Source organism: Leopardus geoffroyi, chromosome D1, assembly GCF_018350155.1.
Source record: "Leopardus geoffroyi isolate Oge1 chromosome D1, O.geoffroyi_Oge1_pat1.0, whole genome shotgun sequence".
Lineage (NCBI taxonomy): Eukaryota > Metazoa > Chordata > Mammalia > Carnivora > Felidae > Leopardus > Leopardus geoffroyi.
In genome coordinates, this window is record NC_059329.1 from 21,706,711 (window position 1) to 21,727,055 (window position 20,345).

At 46.1% G+C, this 20,345-nt stretch overlaps 1 long non-coding RNA gene across 2 annotated transcripts; it reads right to left on the reverse strand.

The window, feature by feature from the left end:
* Window positions 1-1,378: 1,378 nt before the first annotated feature.
* Window positions 1,379-20,192, reverse strand: LOC123600877. Of its 2 annotated transcripts, none has more exons than XR_006713864.1 (4): window positions 18,193-20,192; window positions 14,783-14,864; window positions 12,946-13,027; window positions 1,379-4,936 (listed from the first exon to the last, which is right to left on the reverse strand). It is a non-coding gene; the product is annotated as an uncharacterized LOC123600877 (long non-coding RNA). The 2 variants fall into 2 exon arrangements; XR_006713865.1 differs by lacking the exon at window positions 18,193-20,192 and adding an exon at window positions 16,306-17,471.
* Window positions 20,193-20,345: the final 153 nt, after the last annotated feature.

Genomic DNA, 20,345 nt, shown 5'->3' on the forward strand with positions numbered 1-20,345 from the left:
TATTGGAATAAGTTTTCTAGTTCCTTAGCATTCTGTTCACTGATATTCCGTATGTTAAAAATATCTCCGCTTTTTCCCCTGATACTCAGTAGTAGGCAGCCACAGTTTTCCTCTATAGTTTTTCTGGGTAGAAACCAGAACCCGCTCTCCACAGCCCGGGGGAGTATTCGATACCTTAGGCGAGGATGACCTGATTTCCCACCCATTTCTTACTCTCCCCCGGTTTCCCGGATACCGCTATCAGGCAGCCTGCTTCCAGGGATCGAAGACCCTTATTTTTAGAAAGGAAAAAGCTAAGGCCCCTCACTCAGGGATTCTGAATTCTGCAGGTCTATAGTGTGTCCTGTGTAGGAAGCATAAAGAAGAGGATGTGAACACTTCAATGAGTTGGGGACTCAAGGAGTATGCAAATAAGCAGCAGGTGCACTCCTCCCAGGAGAATAGCCGGTAATCCCCTCGGGACTGTCACATGCTGAGCCCACAAGTATAACAGCCTCTGTGATTTCCCAGAGGTCCAACGGGGAGGCCATCTTCCCTGCTGAGTCCCCAAGAGACACAGGGAACTACTATTTCAGCAATGGGAAATTGTTTTTTATGACAACTCCAGCAATAAGTGAATAAGCCAGAACTATCCACACTTGAGAAACAGTTTTTGGAGTTAAAATGGTAAAATCAATATCCAAACTCATATGTGTGTGTGTATACATAATATACACATACATAATGTGTGTGTGTGTGTGTGTGTGTGAGAGAGAGAGAGAGAGAGAGAGAGAGAGAGAGAGAGAGAGAGAGAGAAAGAAAGAAACACAGAGGGAGACAGAGAGAGAGACAGAGAGAACGAGATGGTTGGGCCGGGCTGGGTGGAAAGAGAACAAATCACACATTGGAGCAGATCTCAGTTGAATATGCCCCTCGTTTGCTGGGAGAATGGATAGACAATGGAGCTGCCAAGGCCAAGGCTATTCATTTACTGGCCCCAACAGCCCCTCAGAGATCTCCTGGGAAGACCCTCCCCAACAAAACCCATTTATGTGAATGACTGCAGCCTGTGGCCTTGTCTGAGCCAGGAACCTTCCAGAGTTGTCCGGAGCTACGTGTCATGGCATCATAGACCCACTGGCAAATCAGGTGCCCAACCTGGACCCTGACCTATCTTCTCTGGGCCTAGCCTCAAAGAGATTCTGTAAGCAGACCAAACTTATAAACTCCTTATGTTTCAAATATTCTTTTGTAAGCTGATTATCTTTCATTTAAAATGCCTCTTCTGACATAAACAACACATTTGTTCATTCACTCAACACTTGTTTATTGAGCGGGTGCTATCCCAGGTACTGGGGACACAATGGTGAAAAACAGACATAGAAGTTACAATCTCAGATCAATCCATAAAAACCTATTTAATCAATAATAAAGACAAACTAATTTTTGTGTGTGGTAGAATTATAGTCTGAGCTCCATCTTGGGCTACCTGGAAAATAGCATTCCTTGCCTTGGCAATCGCAGCTGAAATTCCCACCTGGTCCCTAAGCAACAGCAACCATAAGTAAGAAGTGCAGAAGCCAGTATCTGTTGCGTGTCTCCTGTATGTCTGGCTGTGCTAACACTTTACATACATCTATGGGATATGGCTTTATGAGGTAGACACAATTGCTCTCATTTTACAGATAAAGAATCCAATTCTCAAAAGCTAACTTTAGTTGCTAAAGGCCATAGAGTTAGCGACTAAGCTAGAGTTTGAGCTCAGGCTGCTGGCACCAAAGCCCAAGTTCCTTCTTCGGTTCATCAACGGACTGCCTCAGTTTGGGCTTTGGGCCAGAGAGGTGGGGCAGCTTGGGAAGGTGAGGACAGAGGGCACCTTTCCAGGACTTTGACTGTGGTGGGGGGCAGAGGAGGGGGGCACAGGGCCACAGGGAAGTGAAGCGTGCAGATGTGTAGATTATTCCTATGCCAGTGGTTCTGAAATCAAGCTCTGAGAACACCAGCCACTTTCCCTGACATGGCTTGTGTCTGTGATGCACCCTGCTTACCCGCCCTGGAATCCTTAAGATTGACCATGTATTTAAGTTACCAAGACTCCACTGGAACGAAGAACGTTTTTCTTCCACTGTGTTTTCTGGGGGAGATGCTGCTGGAGACAGGCAGGAGGAAGCCAGAGCGTGAGTAATGAAAAGAGTTGCTTATGTAATAGGAAACCACACAGTCTAGGCCACATGGACCACTCTGGGAGTCAGGGAGCCAGGATTCCAGAGTTCTGTTCCAAGATCTACCACACTTGGATCTGTCCCCTTGAGCAACTCGCCCACACCTCCCATTTTCCCCCATGTAACCTTGACAGAAGGATGATCTTCCTCCCATTTCCCACTGAGAGGCCGCCAGGGGAATGCCTATAGCACTGGAGCTGTGTGGCACTCTGAGTGACATCCTTTTGTCTCTAACCCCCAGCCAATGCCTCTCACCTTTGGGTGCTCACTTTTCCATGGTACTCCACAAGGGTTGTGCTCCCCCCCCCCCCCCCCCCCCCAGCCATTGGTCTCTCCAATGCCTTTAGACTTATTTGATGCACCTCAGACCTTTTTCCCCCAGGGCCCCAGTAAGGTTATCACGGCTTCTAATTATCTAGCTGTGTACAAAGGATTGCCAGCAGCAGCTTTGACTTAAAATGGAAAGAGTCTTGGCCTGGCGAGCTGTTTCCTAGCACCACTTCTGCCACTAATTAGATCTGTCTTGGGAAAGTCACTTACCTCTCTGGAACTCGGTTTCTTCATTTTTAACAGAAGGGGATCAAGCCAGATGTCTCTAAGAGTTCTTTGCAGTTTCCTGATTTTGATCCCCTTACCTAGGAACCGGATCCTCTTTTACAGGTATCCTCCACTTTCCGAAAGTTCGCCTTCCACCACTTTGCTTTTACCAAAGACATATCATAGCACCTGTTTTCGCTAACTGAAAGAAATCCAAAGAGGATTTTCGCTTTTATGACAAAAGGCCAAAAGCGAAAATAGTGTTGTGTGTTTGTTCCAAAGAGGCAGTGCACGCATCCGTGCCCCCAAACAGTGAGCGCGACCCCACCAGAGCTTTGACGTGTGTCTGCGAGCAGCTAGCTTTATCTTGATTTATTTTGTGCACCCGTCAGCAAGATGTGTCCTAAGGTATCAGAAAGTCCTAAGAGAGGTTATTTTTGGGGTCTGCTACTGCTAAAAAATGTTCCGTATAAATTAACATGTAATTGCTTCTTTGCAATTTATACCATTTTGTACCATTTCGATTTAGGAATGGTTTCTTAGGAAAGCTCTACTTTTGGATAGCGGGGGAAACCTTACTTCCTTTTTTTTCATAACCTTAGGAATGACAAGACTCCGTGGCCTGATTGAAACAAACACACAGAAAGAGGCACACAAATCCAGGCCCTTCCTCAGTCACGCACCTAGTTAGTCTTCTAGCGTCAGGCTCTGAGAAGCACCGGTTCCAACCACTGCCATGGTCTATCTCCCCTACCCTTGCACCTGCTCCCCAGCACCTCTGCCCCCATCCAGTTCCTGGAGAGTTTCTTCTGTGCAGCAGGTGCCCACCAGACAGCCACTCCATGACATTAGAGGACGAAGCTGTAAGAGGAGACTTGCCCCTTGCCCAGCCATCCGCATCCCAGCCTAGGGACAGCTCTGCTCTGCTCCACACGCCCTGCGTGGGTTGGCTCCTGTTGCTAGGAGAACCTGACCATTTGCATTTCCTGCTGTTTTTATTTTAGATTAGCAGCCGCACTGCTGCAGGAACACAGGGTATTTTAAGAAAGACAGAAAAGGGAAGGGTGAGGGGAGCACCTCGCATGGGACCTCCTTCCCAAAGGCGTCCAAAACACTCAGACGCCACCCATCCCAGACCCAGGCCCCATCCAGGCCTCTTTCTTGCGCTTCCCGGAACAACACCGTCTCCCAGTGCTGACACCTTTACAAGCATTGTCAAGCTATCCGGGAGCAAAACAACAGTCTTCTTCTTCTATGCCTAAAAGATTAGGCCATGTAACTCAACCTAACACACACAGAGCACCAGTGTCCCCATCTTAGATGAAAACCTCTAGATTCTGGTTCAGTCAGTTAAGCATCTGACTCTTGATTTCGGCTCAGGTCATGATCACACTGGCTCTGTGCCTGTAGTGCGGTGCCTGCTTGAGATTTTCTCTCTCCCTCTCTCTGTGCCCCTCCTCACTTTCACATGCATGTGTTCTCTCTCTTTCAAAATAAATAAACATGAAAAAAAATTTAAGCCACTTCTAGATTCCTATAAGGATTTTCAACTCTGTCAAGACACCTCATCTCCAAGGATGGCTTATGTTTCCTCCTTTCCCTTGCCACTTCTCTCCAGGCCTGCCTTAAAGATGGAGGCTTGGCTTTTCCTTCAAGACCTCACAGAAATCAGTGTTACCTTCTCTTTTAGGGTTCCCAAACCCAATTCCAAAGCGGGGGGGGGGGGGGGGGGGGGGGGGTGGACATCACACACACACACACACAATGCCAAGCAATTCTCAGATAGCCTGCTGGTGTCTGAGAATTCGACTCAATTCTGATGCTAACTACCCAGAGATAACATCAGATTCCACAGGTTAAGGGTTCAGTCCTACAAGACTGTCCCCCATCCCCCACTTAAGATAACAGTCACAAGCCCCAGGCTGTTACTTTTGCTTCTGGCCCACCAGCTACAGATTGGAAGCTCCAATGACCTCATCCCTAGGTTTGATTAATTTGCTAGAGCAGCTTACAGAACCCATGGAAACACTTACTTACATTTACCAGTTTATTACAGGATATGATAAAGGATGCAAATCAACAGCCAAATGAAGGATGCAGAGTGAGATCCTGAACAAAGGAGCTTTGTCCTCAAGGAGCTCAGGGCTCTGCTCGGTTGCATGTGGAAGCATTCTGGTCCCCCAAGCATGGAAGCTCACCTAAAAAGAACCAAAACATTGTCTTCTTGGGTTTTTATGGAGGCTTCATTACATAGTCATGATTGACTAAGTATTGTCTATTGGCCGATTCAACCTCCAGCCCCTCTCTACTCCCAGAGGTTAGAGGAGGGAAATGAAAGTTCCAAGCCTTTAATCACAGGTTGGTCCTCTTGGCAACCAGCCCCCGCCCTTAGGTGGGGTCCAAAAGTCACTTGCATTTATAACGAGACACCGTTTCACCTCATGGCTCTGAAATGTTTTCAGAAACTGTGGATGAAGACCAAATACAGCTGATAAATACATTTTGGTGATGTGAATGACCAAAGATGTATCATATCTTATGTATCATATCTTATATGATATATATATATATATATCATATCTTGAAGATATGATATATATATATCATATAAGATATATAGCTTACAAATCATTGATTTATAAATGTAAATTGATTTATAAATCATATATGTGTGTATATATATATATGTGTGTGTGTGTGTGTGTGTGTGTGTATACACATCTTATAAATCATTATATTGAACCTTCCCAGATCCCCTTTTGTTCAATTAATCTCTCCCTCCCAGTTCTAAAAACACCTGCATCTCATCACCATGATTTGTTTCGGATCATTAATCTATTCTTCTGTCTTGCCCACAAGAGTGTTGAACTCCTAGAAGGCGGGGTCTTTGCAAGTTTTGTTTTTCAATCCCCTTCTTACTTCTAGAATATTTGCTCACCACAAATGTTCATTAACACTTTTAAAATTTGTTCAGCCCCATCAGGCATGTATTGAGCCCTACCAGGACTTACACACCATAAGTAATCACGAAACAGTCTCTATCATTTAGGAGCTCTTGTCCCCGGGGAGGAAGACAAGAAAACAGTTTTAAACAATGTGATGAATGTTGTAATAAAAGTATGTCCAGAATTGCAAGAAGTTTCCTGAGGCAGGGGTGAGGGTGGGGTGGAAAATGAGCAAGAAAAATCAGGAACGGTTTCATGGAGCTTACTCTTGAAGAGGGATTAACATCCACCATGGGATGGCCACTTCAATCAGGAAGAGCTCAGGTAAAGGTTCAAAGACCAAAAAAAAAAAAAAAAAAAAAAAAAAAAGATTGAATTGAATATACAACCCAGGTGCTTGACAAGTGGGATCTCAGGCTGGAATCCACCTCTGACACTCACTCCGCTGATCCATCCCTGATTAGCATCTTTCCTCAAGAAGTAACAATGTCCTCCCTCTCCTCAGCCACCTATTCCAGGCTGTGGGGAGCAAAATGCTGCCAGAAAGAAGATAATTATGAGACACCAAACAAAGCTGTTCCTAAACACATACCACAAAGCCCCCTGTGGAGCCACATTCCTCAGTGGGTGCTTGCTTGAACCAGCGCCCATTTAGTTAGCCTCCTTTCAACTAGCCATCTTTGTCAGAGGCTCACCCTACCAATCTCACTTGGTAGGACCAGCCTCTGAAGACCAATTGTCAACTCACGAGGGGATGAGAGGACTCTGTGTGAACAAAGCAGGCACCCAGACGCTCAGCCTCTTAGGCAGCTCTGTCTGGGCAGTGGGCATGCAACCTTTGGACAGATGGCAAAATCTCCTCCGCCAAATCCGCGATTCTTGACCTTTAGTGAGACAGAGACTGCAGCAGAAATTCCTAGTTGTCTGTCCTCTCCTTTTCCTTATTAAGAGAAACACTGACTTTATGTGAAGTCAGCCGAAAGGCCCTACTTCGCAGCCTCTCCTGCAGGTGGGTATGGACGTAAGATGGAGGTGAATAGCTTCCTAACAGGGGGACAGAAAAAGGGAGTGGATCTTTTTGGCCCCCCTCTGCCCACCCCCTCCTCTCTTCCACTTCCTGCCCAGAAGATAGGTGTTCATCTAAGTCTATCTAGTAGCCATCTTGGGCTATGAGGTGACCTCAAAGGTGGGTACCACATGCTGAGGATGATTCTACAGCTCTGACAGACATTCACTACTGGCCCCCAAAAGCTGTTTGTGTGTGTATACACAGTTTTGCAAACGATTTCCAGGGTTTGGGGAGCCTTGACGCCAACTGGACCCCAGGTTAAAAGAACCTTGCTTTAGACATGTGGGGAGAGCCCGCTCTACCGCGGCTGCTTAGATTATTCCCGTTCCAGTGGGGGGAATCTAGGATTGTGTTGTGACCATGTCCTCTAATAACCTGACAAGCCGTCTACTTCCCTCTCCAATTCCAGCACCAGTACCTCCCCTGCCTCATTCCTCTTAGGGGTTTTAACGCAGGGCCACCCATCTCTCCCTACCTCCCCTTCTTCTGCCTCCCCACCTATTCTCCCTGGGCTGCCAATCCCACTCCAAAGTCACTTTATACCAGGAAGGAAATTAGCATTTGTGTTGGGACAAAAAGTGACACTGCTCAGCTCTCCTTGTCATTCTGCTCTTAATTAATATTTAACCTCAGAGATTGTGTAGCAGACGGAAGTGGCTGACGGGAGAACACAGCCAGAGCCCGTTCTCCTTCTCAACACTGCCTCCCCTACTCCCAGCTTCCCTCCCTGTGCCTCGGGGCCCAGAGGGCCCAAGGGGAAGTGACGAGGATGGTACTGGACACCCCTGAGTCCCTCGATTGTACGTTATGGATGTGCTCTCTCGGATCTCTTGTGTAAACAACCCTTCTGCAACAAAATGGGAGCTGCTGGAACTCAGAACTGACTCCCAGTGCCCAGAGCTAGACCCAAGGCCTAGCCTGCCCAAAACGACTAAGAGACAGGCAAGGGAAAGAAAAGCAATGCAAATGTGCCCCTCAACAGATTCCATTTAATGCACTATTTTTAGTTGCCTTCAATCCCTCGGGGTTGTCAGGGTGGTTGCAGCCCCCCTCCCCCGGGGAGAGGAAATGACAGGCATTATTACCCAGCCCAGAACACTGGTGCAGTGCGTGGTGGGGGGGGGGGGGGGGGGGGGGGGCGGGGAGGTGCTGCCTTGCCAGCTCCAAAATTGGGGAGCTTAACTTCCAAAGGGAAATTGAGGACACCAGGAAAGATCAGGCCACACACAGGAGGCCCACAGGACCCCCTCCTCTGTCCCCAGCCAGCATGCCAGACCATCCCCAAATACACGTCCACTGGGCCCAGACCAGGAGTGTGGGAGTCTCCTCAGTCCCCAAGTGTCTCGAAAACTAGGTTATACAACATCCCTCACTGCCAAGTTCTTTCTTCTCTCTAATCTTAGCCCTGCCTTCGGTCTAAGCCCATTTCCCCTTGCTCTGAATGCAGAGGCAACGAAGGACAGCTGGTCACCATCCCCCAGCAAGGGAGCCCTTCTTTGTCCTGAAGAAAACGATTCCATTTCCTCTGGGCCTTCTGTTCTCCCACCTGAGTCATAACCTTGCCACACACGTCATGTTTTTTAGCTGATCTCCTTGTTACTCTTCTAACCCTGCTCCGATTATATCTCCAGCTTCCTCCCTGGCCCGTGATCAGACACTGGACCCTCGCCAGGGAGCCCCTGAAGATCAATTTACCGCATACTGTCTCAGAGAAGTTTGCTAAATTGACTTTGTTATCTTCCCTCTCCATAAGACTAAACTCTGTTACAGATTTCATCCTCTGCTTCTGGAACCTCCCTCACCCTCCTCTGCACCCAGCTAAGTGCAAAGCTTATAAGAAGCAGCACATACATTTTCATTGCATTTAGGTTTAAATGAGATGCACATATAACATTTTTCGGCAAAGTACTTATCGTTTACTTTGTAAATTATACAGTGGCATCTAAGTGGTAGCTCTTACTATTGCTGTGCATGCCAGACCCCTGGAGAGTGCTTGTTTTTTTAACCAGAGCATTGCAAACCACAGCATTATATTATATTCATTCAACCAATAAACACTGATCGAATTTCTACTGCATTTCAGGCACTATGCTAGATTCTGAGACATCAGAATCAAAGACCAAGTTCTGATTCTACGGGCATTCACAGCCTTTGAGGAAGATAAGATGTAAACAATTACTGAGTAGTGTGGTAACTGCTGATAAAGCACACACACGTCCCAGGGGATATAACAGAAGGAAGGACTGATCACAACTCTTTACTCTCTATGATTCCACCTTGCTGGGCATTGGTGTGACCATGCATATGACTGCCAGCATCCCGTCCAAGGGTTGGCCCGGTCTCTGTTGTCCAGAAGTATTTGTAGCAACGTGAGCACATACCCAAGAAGGGCAGTGCAGAACCGTTCCACAGAATTTGGTATTAGGACGCATAGAGAGAGATGGTCTCTTTCTTTTGTAGTTTGGGATCGTGTCTGCAGCCTTCTCACCAATCCGAGGGTAAATCTAACCCAGAGAGACTGAGGGAAGCACTGCTGAGAAATGGAAAGGAAAACAGAGTTCTGTAACACCATTCTAAGCCCCTGAGTCCAGCCATGCCAACTCAATCAAGTGACCCCCTAAATCCTTGTTTTTGTTTCAGCTAGCAACCCAGAGGAAGTAAAAACCTGGAAAGAGCCTGCAGTACCAAGAGATGGGGGTTCCTTGGGGGTGGTTGAAGGGTAGAAGGTGGCTTCCCTGTGTGCAAACTTAGGGTAACTTGTTTTCTTTCTTTCTTTCTTTCTTTTTTGTATTTTTATTTAATTTATTTCTTTTTAATTTACATCCAAGTTAGTTAGCATATAGTGCAACAATGATTTCAGGAGTAGATTCCTTAATGCCCCTTACCCATTTAGCCCATCCCCCCTCCCACAACCCCTCCAGTAACCCTCTATTTGTTCTCCATGTTTAAGAGTCTCTTATGTTTTGTCCCCCTCCCTGTTTTTATATTATTTTTTGCTTCCCTTCCCTTATGTTCATCTGTTTTGTATCTTAAAGTCCTCATATGCATGAAGTCATATGATATTTGTCTGGGTAATTTGTTTTAATGTCTCCATGACTCTAAGATATATACATTGAGGAGAAACTCAACTAGGGAGGAGAGGTGGTCAGGTGATGGAATCTCTTTGGAGATAAACAGACTCGAGTGGAATCGCAGCTCTGGTGCCTACCTGCCGTGTGACCTTGTTCAAGGTACTTAACCTCTCTGTTTCCCCACATATTCCTTGTCTATAAAACATGGATAATAGTAATTGCTTCACTGGACTATTATGAGCATCTCCTGACTTAATGGACTGAAATAGACCTATGGTATTCAGTCAGCCTGGTCGGGAACAACTCACTTTTGTGGAACGGCTCTTCCCCACTCTGACCGAACTTCTGGAGGGCACCACCAATCATATAATCCAGCTGGCCACATGGCTGTGCCACAGGCTGGGTCAATTATAGCACTTCATTCTCCTAGCCATAGGGATTTGCGTGGGGATGGGCATGACACTAAGGTATGATCGAATCAGAGGCCTCTCCTGGGAACCTTTTAATTATTATTAACAACGTTGGGATTGAGGAATGATATTTCCTCTTTGGTTTCAAGGTTATAATGGTTTAAGTTCAAAGCTGCCTGCAGCCATAGTTCCAGCCATGTGAGGACGGCAGCATTATGCAGAAAGAAACAAAGACAAGAAATTGAAAGGGAAGAGGGTGCTATTAATATTTTATATTCCTGGATTTGGTTGTTCCTGATGCTCCACCTGTGTCCTTGCAGTGAACTGATGCTTTTGTTAATGTAAATTGGGTTTCTATCCCTTACAACCAAGAGGATCTTGATTAATACAGCATGTGATGTACTTCGTATGAAGCAGATGGCACATAATAAACACTCAAAATAAATATTTGGCACAGAAAGTGCTCCAAGGAAAATGGTTTGAGACCTTCCAGACATATGAAATCTTTAATTTAAGGTCAATTCAAGAGTCCTGGCATGGATACACTGGTATACAATAATAATAAGTGCCCTTCCAGTATCCCAGAGGCTTCTGCTGATAGGTACAAAGCATTCCATTGTAGTGGTTAAAAGTCATGCCCATTTTAAAGGAGGCAACCTTCGTTAGCCAAAGGACTGATAGAGAATCTTCATCCTAGGGATAGCTAATTAACCCTTCAGAATATCAGCCCGATGAGACAGGCAACTTCATGTGGACTACCAGCACCGTCTGCAGGAATGATGGAGGAGAGGAGCATGTCCTGAAAAGAGCTCTGAAGTCTGTACAAACAGAGATTCTGGACGAATATCTACTCTTCTTTGAATCTATCTCTTTCCAGAGATAACCTTGGAGCGTTTTATTTTTACTGAAAGAAGTGGGAACTTGCTTCATTGGGAGGGTCTGATATGGTGGATCCCAATTCCCTTGAATAAATTTTTTAAGTTTATTTATTTATTTTGAGAGAGAGGGTGATAGCATGAGCAGGGGAGGGGCAGGGAGAGAGGAGAGAGTGAGAATCCCAAGCAGGCTCCGCAATGCCAGCATGAAGCCCAATGTGGGGCTCAAACCCACGAACTATGAGATCATGACCTGAGCCAAAGTCAGACGCTTTGAGCCACCCAGGCGCCCCTATCTTGAATAAGTTTATATGTTAATGACTCGTCCTTACAAAACTAAACCAGTGGTCTTTTGGGTGGATGAAAATCAGCCTGTCTCCGCCATTTATAAGGAATTAAGGATCTATCACCTATAACTTTTTAAAAACCAATATAGATCAGACATCCGGCTAGAGATAAAATGCCCAAACCCGTCCAGTCCTCATCTATCTCTGGATTCTTGTCTCTGTCCTAAAGGAATTTTCCTTAATTGTCAGTAATTCTAATTATAGCCAACTCACGCACCATTCATGGGACCACTGAGAGAGGGCGATGTGATAGCAATGTCAACAAGCCAAGGACAAAAGCTTCGAGCGTAACTACAGGAACTATAAATGGTCACTTAGAATCCTACAATGGTTCCTTTAATTAAGCAGAGGCGATCTAGGGCAACCAATTAGGAAGTCAAGCTGTACAGGATCCCATACACTTGTGTCTGAATTACTAGCTATTTTAACTTAGAATTTTCAGGTCTGTCATCAAAGAATCCCTGGAAATAACTTGCACATGCAGTCCCTGTCTTGTCAGTGATAAGCGTCTTGATCTGCACTTGAACCTTTCTTGTATTATTATGTCATCTTAGGGATTCATTTGTGTAAACCTTATAGAAAGTTTGAATGATGACGGCTTAAATATAAAGGAGGGTCTTTTTTTACTTCGTGATTTCAGTATTTGACTTGCTGCATGGTGGAAAGATAGTGAATGTAGCTCCAGACTTCAGGTCTGTATTTAAGGCAGAAAGAAGGGGGCTGGTGGTGCCAGCTGCCTCTGCCTCCTCCTCTCGGGAAAGCAAAAGCTCTCCCAGAGGATTTCTCAGCAGAAATTTGCTTATATCTTATTGGCCATATCTGGGTCTTGTGACCAGCCCTAGCTGTCATAAAAGCTGAAGTGGGAACAGACTTAGACTGATTATGGCACCATGTCAGGTCCGGACCCATGACTGCTCGCAACAAAATCGCAGTTCTGTTAGCAAGAAAGAAGCGGAAATGCGTAGATATTGGCTAGGAAGCCAATAGTATCTGCCATGATGGTTTTCGTAAGATCTATACACATCCTCACATAGTTTCCCAAATGTGGAACTTTCCTGCTGTTATGATCTGACATATGTTTAGCAAATCATAACATAGCATAACTCCATGACGCTGTTCCCAGTAGAACAACAAACGTTCTTTTTTAAGGACCAGGCTTTATACTCTTTTGCTTCTGAGGAATATCTACGACACAGGATTGTGTCTACAGTATAGACCTTTGACTCTGTCTTCTGCATATATGTGAACACTGAATACAGACAGAAAGACTACTTAAATACCTTAAGGCTTCAAGGTCAAAAGGAATGGGTAGTTTTACCTGGCATGCCTTCTATCTAAACAGCAGGAACATTTCCACTAACAAACAGCCCAGTCCCAAAACAGCTCATGTTCCAGCACTCTCCACTCACCCCACTCCAACACACAATCCCACGGCAGGCAAAGCAAAAATAACAGAAGTATATCAACCCCAAATAACTACCAGTGCTTACCTCGTTAAACTCAAATGCTCCATCCAAATTACAGAATAACAAAAGCTTGTAGTTAATAATCCCTTACTTTCAGTGCTTCCATCTGACCAAAAAAGAAAAAAATTCAAACAAAACAAACATCACTTTCCAAGGTTAGAGGCAGCGTTAAGCTGGGTAGAACTACTCCCCCCCCCACCCCCATTTTTACATAGGGAAAGATATTTGAATTAATTACCATATTCCTGTGTCATCCAGTTCCAGGGGTGTGTGATGTGTCTTTCATTTTGGGTGGTACCTTTAAGGAAGCTTTCTCTTGTAGATAGATGGCCTGCCACCCCGGCTTTACAATGGCTGAATTCCAGTATCTGTTCCCCAATACCTTGGCTATATTGGATGACAGTCTGCTAGGGCAATTCTGTCAATTCTCCTTCCTTTTGAAGTTTAGAGTAAGACACCTTTCCATACCACCATATACTGCTCTCACAGAAGTTCATACGGAAATGCAGTAGAAGATGATTGTTGGTAACACCATCTCAAGCCATATGCCTCATCTGTATTGGCTTAAGGAAAGTGATAGGTGGTAAGCCCTTAATTCCTTATAAATGACAGTGGCAGACTGGCTTCATCTACTGACCAGGCCACTGGTTTGGCCTGGTAGGCAGAAAATATTAATACATAAACTTGTTCAAGGCAATTGGAATCAATCATGGTCAGACCACCCAATTAAACTTCTTCCTCTAAAAAATACAAAACAAAACAAAACTCTCCAAGGTTAGCAATGGGAAAAGAATCTCAAAATGGAACAGGGCAGCAAGACCACAAAGCTGGACTCTGATCCCCTGAGAGCCACCTTCCTTGTAACATGCCTCACTAATGGCTCTTGCCACCAAGTTGGCTGTTCCACCATGGGCTCTCTGGTCTGAGACTGAGTATATAACTCCTCCTTAAATGCCCCCCTTTCATAACTAAGACAAAGTTGAAATGCTTAACCCAGATGAAAGAAATAATAAGACAGAAATAGAAACATTAAACTCAATAAACTGCTTTATAGGCATGGCTCCTTCCCAAGATCTTAGGTCCCTGTCATGCTTCATCTGCCATGCTGCTCCCAGAAACGGTCCACTTCTGCATGGACTTCCAAGGAACACATGGGTCTGTGTCTCAGCTCCTCAGAATGGCAGGCCTAAGACTGAATCTCAGAGAGATGAAGAGTTGACTCTGTATATAAGGCCCACCTACTAAGTTCTTGCTGAAGACATACCTGGCCTCTAACAGAATCTCACTGCAAATTAGATCATACATGATCACAGATACATGCACTTTTTTTTTACCTCTTGTTTCCTTTTGAAGTATTATTCATTCACCCCCTTATTCATTCAATCATTCAAAAAATATTTACTGAGTCCACTATGTCCCAGACATTGTGCTAAGACTACAGGGATAAAGAAAACAGCTCTAATCTCTTTCCTTGTGGAGCTTCCAGGCTAAGGAACATATGCTTTAAAAATAGGCATTAAAGTGTTAGTATGTTTCAAGGACACACACTTAAATATTTATGAATGAAATGATGATGGGGGAATCATAAAGAAAATAGGTTAAATGAGTTTGGTGATGAGATGAGAATTGTTGAACATAGGTAACGGGTACAGTGGGGTTCAATATATATTACTTAACTTTTGCAAGAGTTTAAATTTTCTAAAATAAGACAAAAGGTTAAAAAAAAAAAAAAAAAGAAGACTGCGTTGGTAGATGCTGAATGAATGAGAGCCATGGCCAGTGGATCCAGATCAAATGCACTACTCCCAGCTCTCAGATTAGACAATGTCAACACGAAGAAGTGTGAGGCTGGGATACTGACCACATACACAGACTCCAAGAGATGCTCATTCTCGACGACAGGAAGAGGGTCTCCATCTCCTGGATAAGAGTTTCTTTCTGCCCTGAGGTAGAAAATGACAGGGAGAATGACCTGAACCTCACTTGACTCATTCCTGGTAGAACCAAGAATTTCTTTTATCTGAATGTCTGGCTGAACCACACCAGAAAGGGTCTATAAGTGGACTAAAGAAGAAGTAAGAATTATGCCTCATGTGAGTCTTTTTTTTTTTTAATGTTTGTTTGTTTGTTTGTTTGTTTGTTTGTTTGTTTTGAGAGAGAGAGAAAGAGACAGAAAAACAGAGCATGAGCAGGGGAGGGGCAGAGAGAGAGGGAGACACAGAATCTGAAGCAGGCGCCAGGCTCTGAGCTGTCAGCACAGAGCCTGGTGCAGGGGCTGGAACCCGCGAACCCTGAGATCATGACCTGAGCCGAAGTTGGACGCTTAACTGCCTCAGCCACCCAGGTGCCCCACATGTAAGCCTTTTTATAAAAATTAATTAAAACAGGCATTTGTCTGGACCAAAATTGAGATGGTTATTAGGCTTGTGCTAGAGTTTGGCATCAAAATATCATCAAGAAGGTTGTTCCCTTGTTATAAGAATGATTGTGTAGGTCCCATGTTTACAGATGGGGTGTCGCAGCCCAGAAGGTACAACACATTGCTCAGCCATCACTAGCTGTTATTCATAAGGAAAGGTGGGGAAGCAAACTGAGGAAAGGGAAGCGAAGGGGAACAAAACCAGGAGATGTTTAGGGCAATGCAGGAACAGGGAGTAAACTACATCCAGGACTTTGAACTACATAGGCCCAGAGAACAAGGGGGGCAGGGGTGGGGTAGGCAGGAGACAGATTCGTACCACACCAGTAGAAGCAAAGGGCAAGCGTGTGTGCAAGCGCCAGGAACAGCAGGGCTGCAGAGGGGGCACAAGCACACATTTGGTGTGCACCTGCCGGTCCTGGAGTGCTTCGATATGTTGCCATAGATAAAACCAGGACACCAAACTTCAGACATAAAACCTTGTGTGGGGGGAAAGTTATTGCGATTGCTGTCCTCAGGGCCTTTGTGGACTGGGGTAGCAGAAGCACAGTGACACTAAATGCAGTGCAAGTCTCACAACATCTTCTCCTGCCTAAGATGTCCTTCTGCCCATTTCCATCCTCCTCTTCCAGGAAGCCTTCCTGGATCATCCAAATTCTCAATCATTTCTCCCATAACACTTACCGTCTGCATCATTCATTTGACATCCATCATTTATTACTTTAGGAGATATAAATATATCTCATACACACACATATACACACATCTATAGCTATACGTCTATACACGTATACCTGCACACCTATATATAATGTGCTTTTATCATCAGGCTATAAAATCCAAGAGAGAAGAGACTATATCTGATCTGCTAACCACTATAATCCAGTCCATGTAGCCCAGTACAAGGGCCGGATATTAGACCAGTTCAGAGGTGAAAACACAGAATTTAAAGTTAGAACTCCTACCTTTTAGTCCTGGTTCTGCAGTTCACCAGAGGTCTCATTCTGGACAAGTCATTTAACCTTTCTAGGCCTTACTTTGTCCTCAGAAAAAAGAGGTTAAAAAATACTAATACCTCTTCACACAGTTCTCAGGAGCAGCAAATTAAATCGTGAATTTGGAAGCACTTTGTAAAGCACTATCCAGATTTAGGATAATGTTATTATTCTGCTCTGAGTTTTGATCTAGATTCTTCCATTTAATGGCGATATAACCTTGGGTAAGTTCTTCAATCCCTTTGCTTCTTCGTCTATAAACTGGAAATACAATGACTAAGTTGTAGGATTGTTATAAGAATTAAATGAAACCACATATATAACGCGGCTAGCACAGCACATGACATCTAGGACTCACTCACAGGTGTTGGGTCCTTCCCCATCTTTCCAAGTATATTAGACCTTCTGTGTTGTGCCCCTAATAGTGCCCTGCACACAACAGAAGTGCAAGAAGTATTTCCTCTTCTTGATAAAGCTACTAATAATGATGGTGCCGCTGATGGTTGATAACGACTATTGGTGAAGACCACTTAATGATCAGCTAATGACCAGCAAAGCTGATTTGAATGCACCTTGAGCCATGTACTCCCCCCCGCCCCCGACCTCTCCTCTAGGACATGTGGGGTGAGGGTGGGAGGAGGCCTCCAGTCTGGCAGAGGCCCCTTTAAAAATGTACCCGGGCTCCTCCTCTGCCAACCAAGTTGCTAAAAATACTACTACAGCAAAAGCTGAAATATTTGCAGAGAAAACTGAATTTCCTGCTACCCCCACCCCCTCCATTCAAATGGGAGAAATCCTGACCTAAGAAGCCCCCAGATCATCTCCACTGAAGGCACAGGCCTCCTACTTTCCACCCCCATCTTACCACGGAGTCCCTCTGTGGGCTTAAGCTGGGATATGATGTTCAGAAAGTGCCCACTCCAAGGAAGGGAAGCCACAAGTATTGGCAAATAGCTTGCCATGTGTCTTGGCTTTTCTCTCTGCTTATGAGGACCAAGTCTCTCCAAATCCCCCACCATCTGTCCCCAGATGGATCTGTATTGGACCCCGGAAGCTTCCCACTAATCCATCTCTTTTCTTTTGTCTAAAATCTCTTCCTTTGCTGGCCTCGGCTTCTATTTCGTACCCCCCCCCCCACCTCCGTGCTCCCTGTTAGAAACAGCCCACCTCACCCCCATGCCCCAGGTCCCTCTCTAACCTGGCCCTCCGGAGCTCATCTCATTTCCAGGCCTGCAGTCCCTCTCCTTCAAGAGCTGTGGGGGCCGCCGAAAATAGAGAAGAGTTTATGAAATTCGAAGAGTCAAGGAGGACAGACAGGGCCCATATCCAGCTGGTAAATAGGTGGCACCCCAAAAGATGACCTTGGCACCCAGGTCCTAAGCCCAGGCAGGCACTAGGGTCTTCCGGCACTGCTCCGCCAAGCTCTCAAGCTTTTCAGAGTGAGGCAGCCTGCTCCTCAAAGCAGCCAGACCCAGGCCTTCCACACAGCTCCTGTCCCTTCTCTGAGCTCATCTATTCGAAAGAAAAGCAGAGGCTCAGAGTTCCAGCCAGCCCGTCTTGCTGACAAACTCTGGCCACCTGGTCCAAAAGAGGAACCCCTTACCAAAAAGAATCATGTGCCCTCGATGCATGATAGTGAAGGGGTCCACTTCTGTGCATATCTTTGGATGGCAGTGGGTGGCAATGTGCCCACAGCATGTATCTCTGTGGATGTGTGAACAGTGTGTGTTTCTGTGCCTCTGGGTCGGGGTGTGTGTCATTTAAATGAGGCTGTACGCGGTGCTGCTCCTGCCTCTGGATTATTTGAGTCTGTCTTTGATTTCCGTCCTTGCCTTTCTCTGTCTACCTTTTCCTTACCTCAGAGACTGCCCATCCCCCAGGGCAAGCACAGTGGCCAGTTCCGCGTAGGCGCCTCAAGTGGGCTGTTGATGAAATGCTTGTTTTGCGGATGGAACTGACAGTTGCCATTTCTGCTCTTCCACCGCCGCCAGTGTTCAGAGACGCCCTCACCCCACACAAGGGCGTCTTAGGAAGAGGGAAGGGCTGGGCTGCCTGTGTGGGAGTTTAGGGGGGGGCATGTTGTAAAGATACTCCCCCCCCCCTCCAGCTCTGACCAGCAGGAAGAAGGGCCCAGAGGCAGCGCAGCCTGCAGAGGGATGTTGCCTAGCAACTTGGGAGACTTTACTGCAAACTCGCTAAATCCCGAATTCCTCGGCTCTAATTTGGGAAGAGAAAAGCACAGAGTCCAGGCCTGATACCCATTCTATCCCCAATTTCCTCCTTCCCTTTCCCCTCTGGATTCTGAATTTGAAGTTCAACAAGAGCTGGCACAAACCAAGGCCCCAGATGTGCCCGTGATTTAGGCAAGGGACTGAGTTCCAGAACATCCTGCCATTTGGTGGAGGTGGGGGGGGGGGGGGATCAAGGATGTGCCAGAGACAGATTGGGGAACAGATTTTCAGTTACAAGGGTGGGTGGGTCCCAAACATGCTGGGGGAGACACCCCTATGCCCCAAACCCTGGAATCCCGGCCAGCTTCCAGCTCGGTTTGGGAGCCTAAGCTGACTAACCCCATTCCTATCATGAGTGGCCACCAGAATTTCCCTCCCACTCATTTTCCCTTTGGCAAACAGAGCCTGTAGCCCAAACATTCAGGTAGGAAGGAAAGCGTGCAACAGCTATGCTATGAGTGGCCAGTGGCTGTGGATTCACTGCAGTGCTGTTTTAAGATCCCCTCTCCCAACCAGAACCACAGGGCATTTTCCCCTCCTTGCCCACTTCAGTTATTGAGCCTGAGCAACAGCCATCCTTTCTTTCCTTCCTTCCTCTGGGAGCTTAGCTGAGAAAGACTTTCTTTCTACTTTCCTCCGAGATGGCCCACTCTATCCATTTAACAAGCCACACTGCCAGCTCCAGTACCCTGACTGGCTAGGGGACACTGGCCACCACAATCCAGTCAGGCTGCTCCTCCACAATTCTCCTCCCCTATCTCCTTTTCCCAGCCTCTCACAAAAGCCCACATCCTTCCTCCACCACAGACCCCAAAAGACAACGATTTTTTTTATATTTCCCAATACTAGGGTTTAGGGTATTTTTCTTCCTCCCAGGCAAGGTGAGAGTGGCATTTTTGTTTTATTCTGAAGCAAGATACCAAGAGGTTAGGGAGATTCTAGTATGGGAAGGGAAGGATGTTTCTCTGAAGCCAGTATCTATGCATAAATATATACATTAGATAGATGATGGATGATTGATAGGTGATAGATAGATAGATAGATAGATAGATAGATAGATAAGGATGTAATGCAACATCTCGGATAGGGTGACTACCCCTGTGTCATACGTCTGCATGCACACGTCTGCATTTATCTGCACAGCGTGTGTGTACAAGTTCTGTGCAATTATTTTTGTACGTTGTGTCTGTAGAATCTGTTGAAGAAGTGAGCCCGGGCAGTATCATATATGCACATGTGGGGCTTGTGAGCTTTTGTGTTTATGTGTGCTCATCCCCAGGTTATGTATCAACAGCTTTCTTGATTCCCTAGCAGAGTGATGATGAGACTTTTTAAACGCACGTCTTAGGGGGCTTTTTTATGAGGACTGGCGGGGGTGAGGGGAGGAGGAGTTAGAGCGAGCCATATTTGGGACTCTAGCTAAGTTGTGCAAGTGTGGGGAGGTGGGTGAGAGGTGCGTGGTTTTCTACATATGGGTGGGAGAGGTGTTGTGCCCAGATGTGAGTGTATTTGTGCCCGGGTAGTCGGGGGCCTCCTTCTGCCCGCGGCGGCATACATCTGCCTGGCAGTCTGCCGCCTCAGCAAACAAGGGGGTTGAGCTTGAGAAGCTGGGGTGTGTAGGAGGAATGGATGGAAGTGTGTAGGCGGAGGGGTTGGGGCTGGAGGGGGAGGGAGGCGGAGGGAGCAGAGAGGGGGCGTGGTCCTCCCTGCAATATCCCCGCCCGCCCTGCCCAAGGCTTATCCTGATTGGCTTCTCGACCGAAGGGCTCAGGTTACATT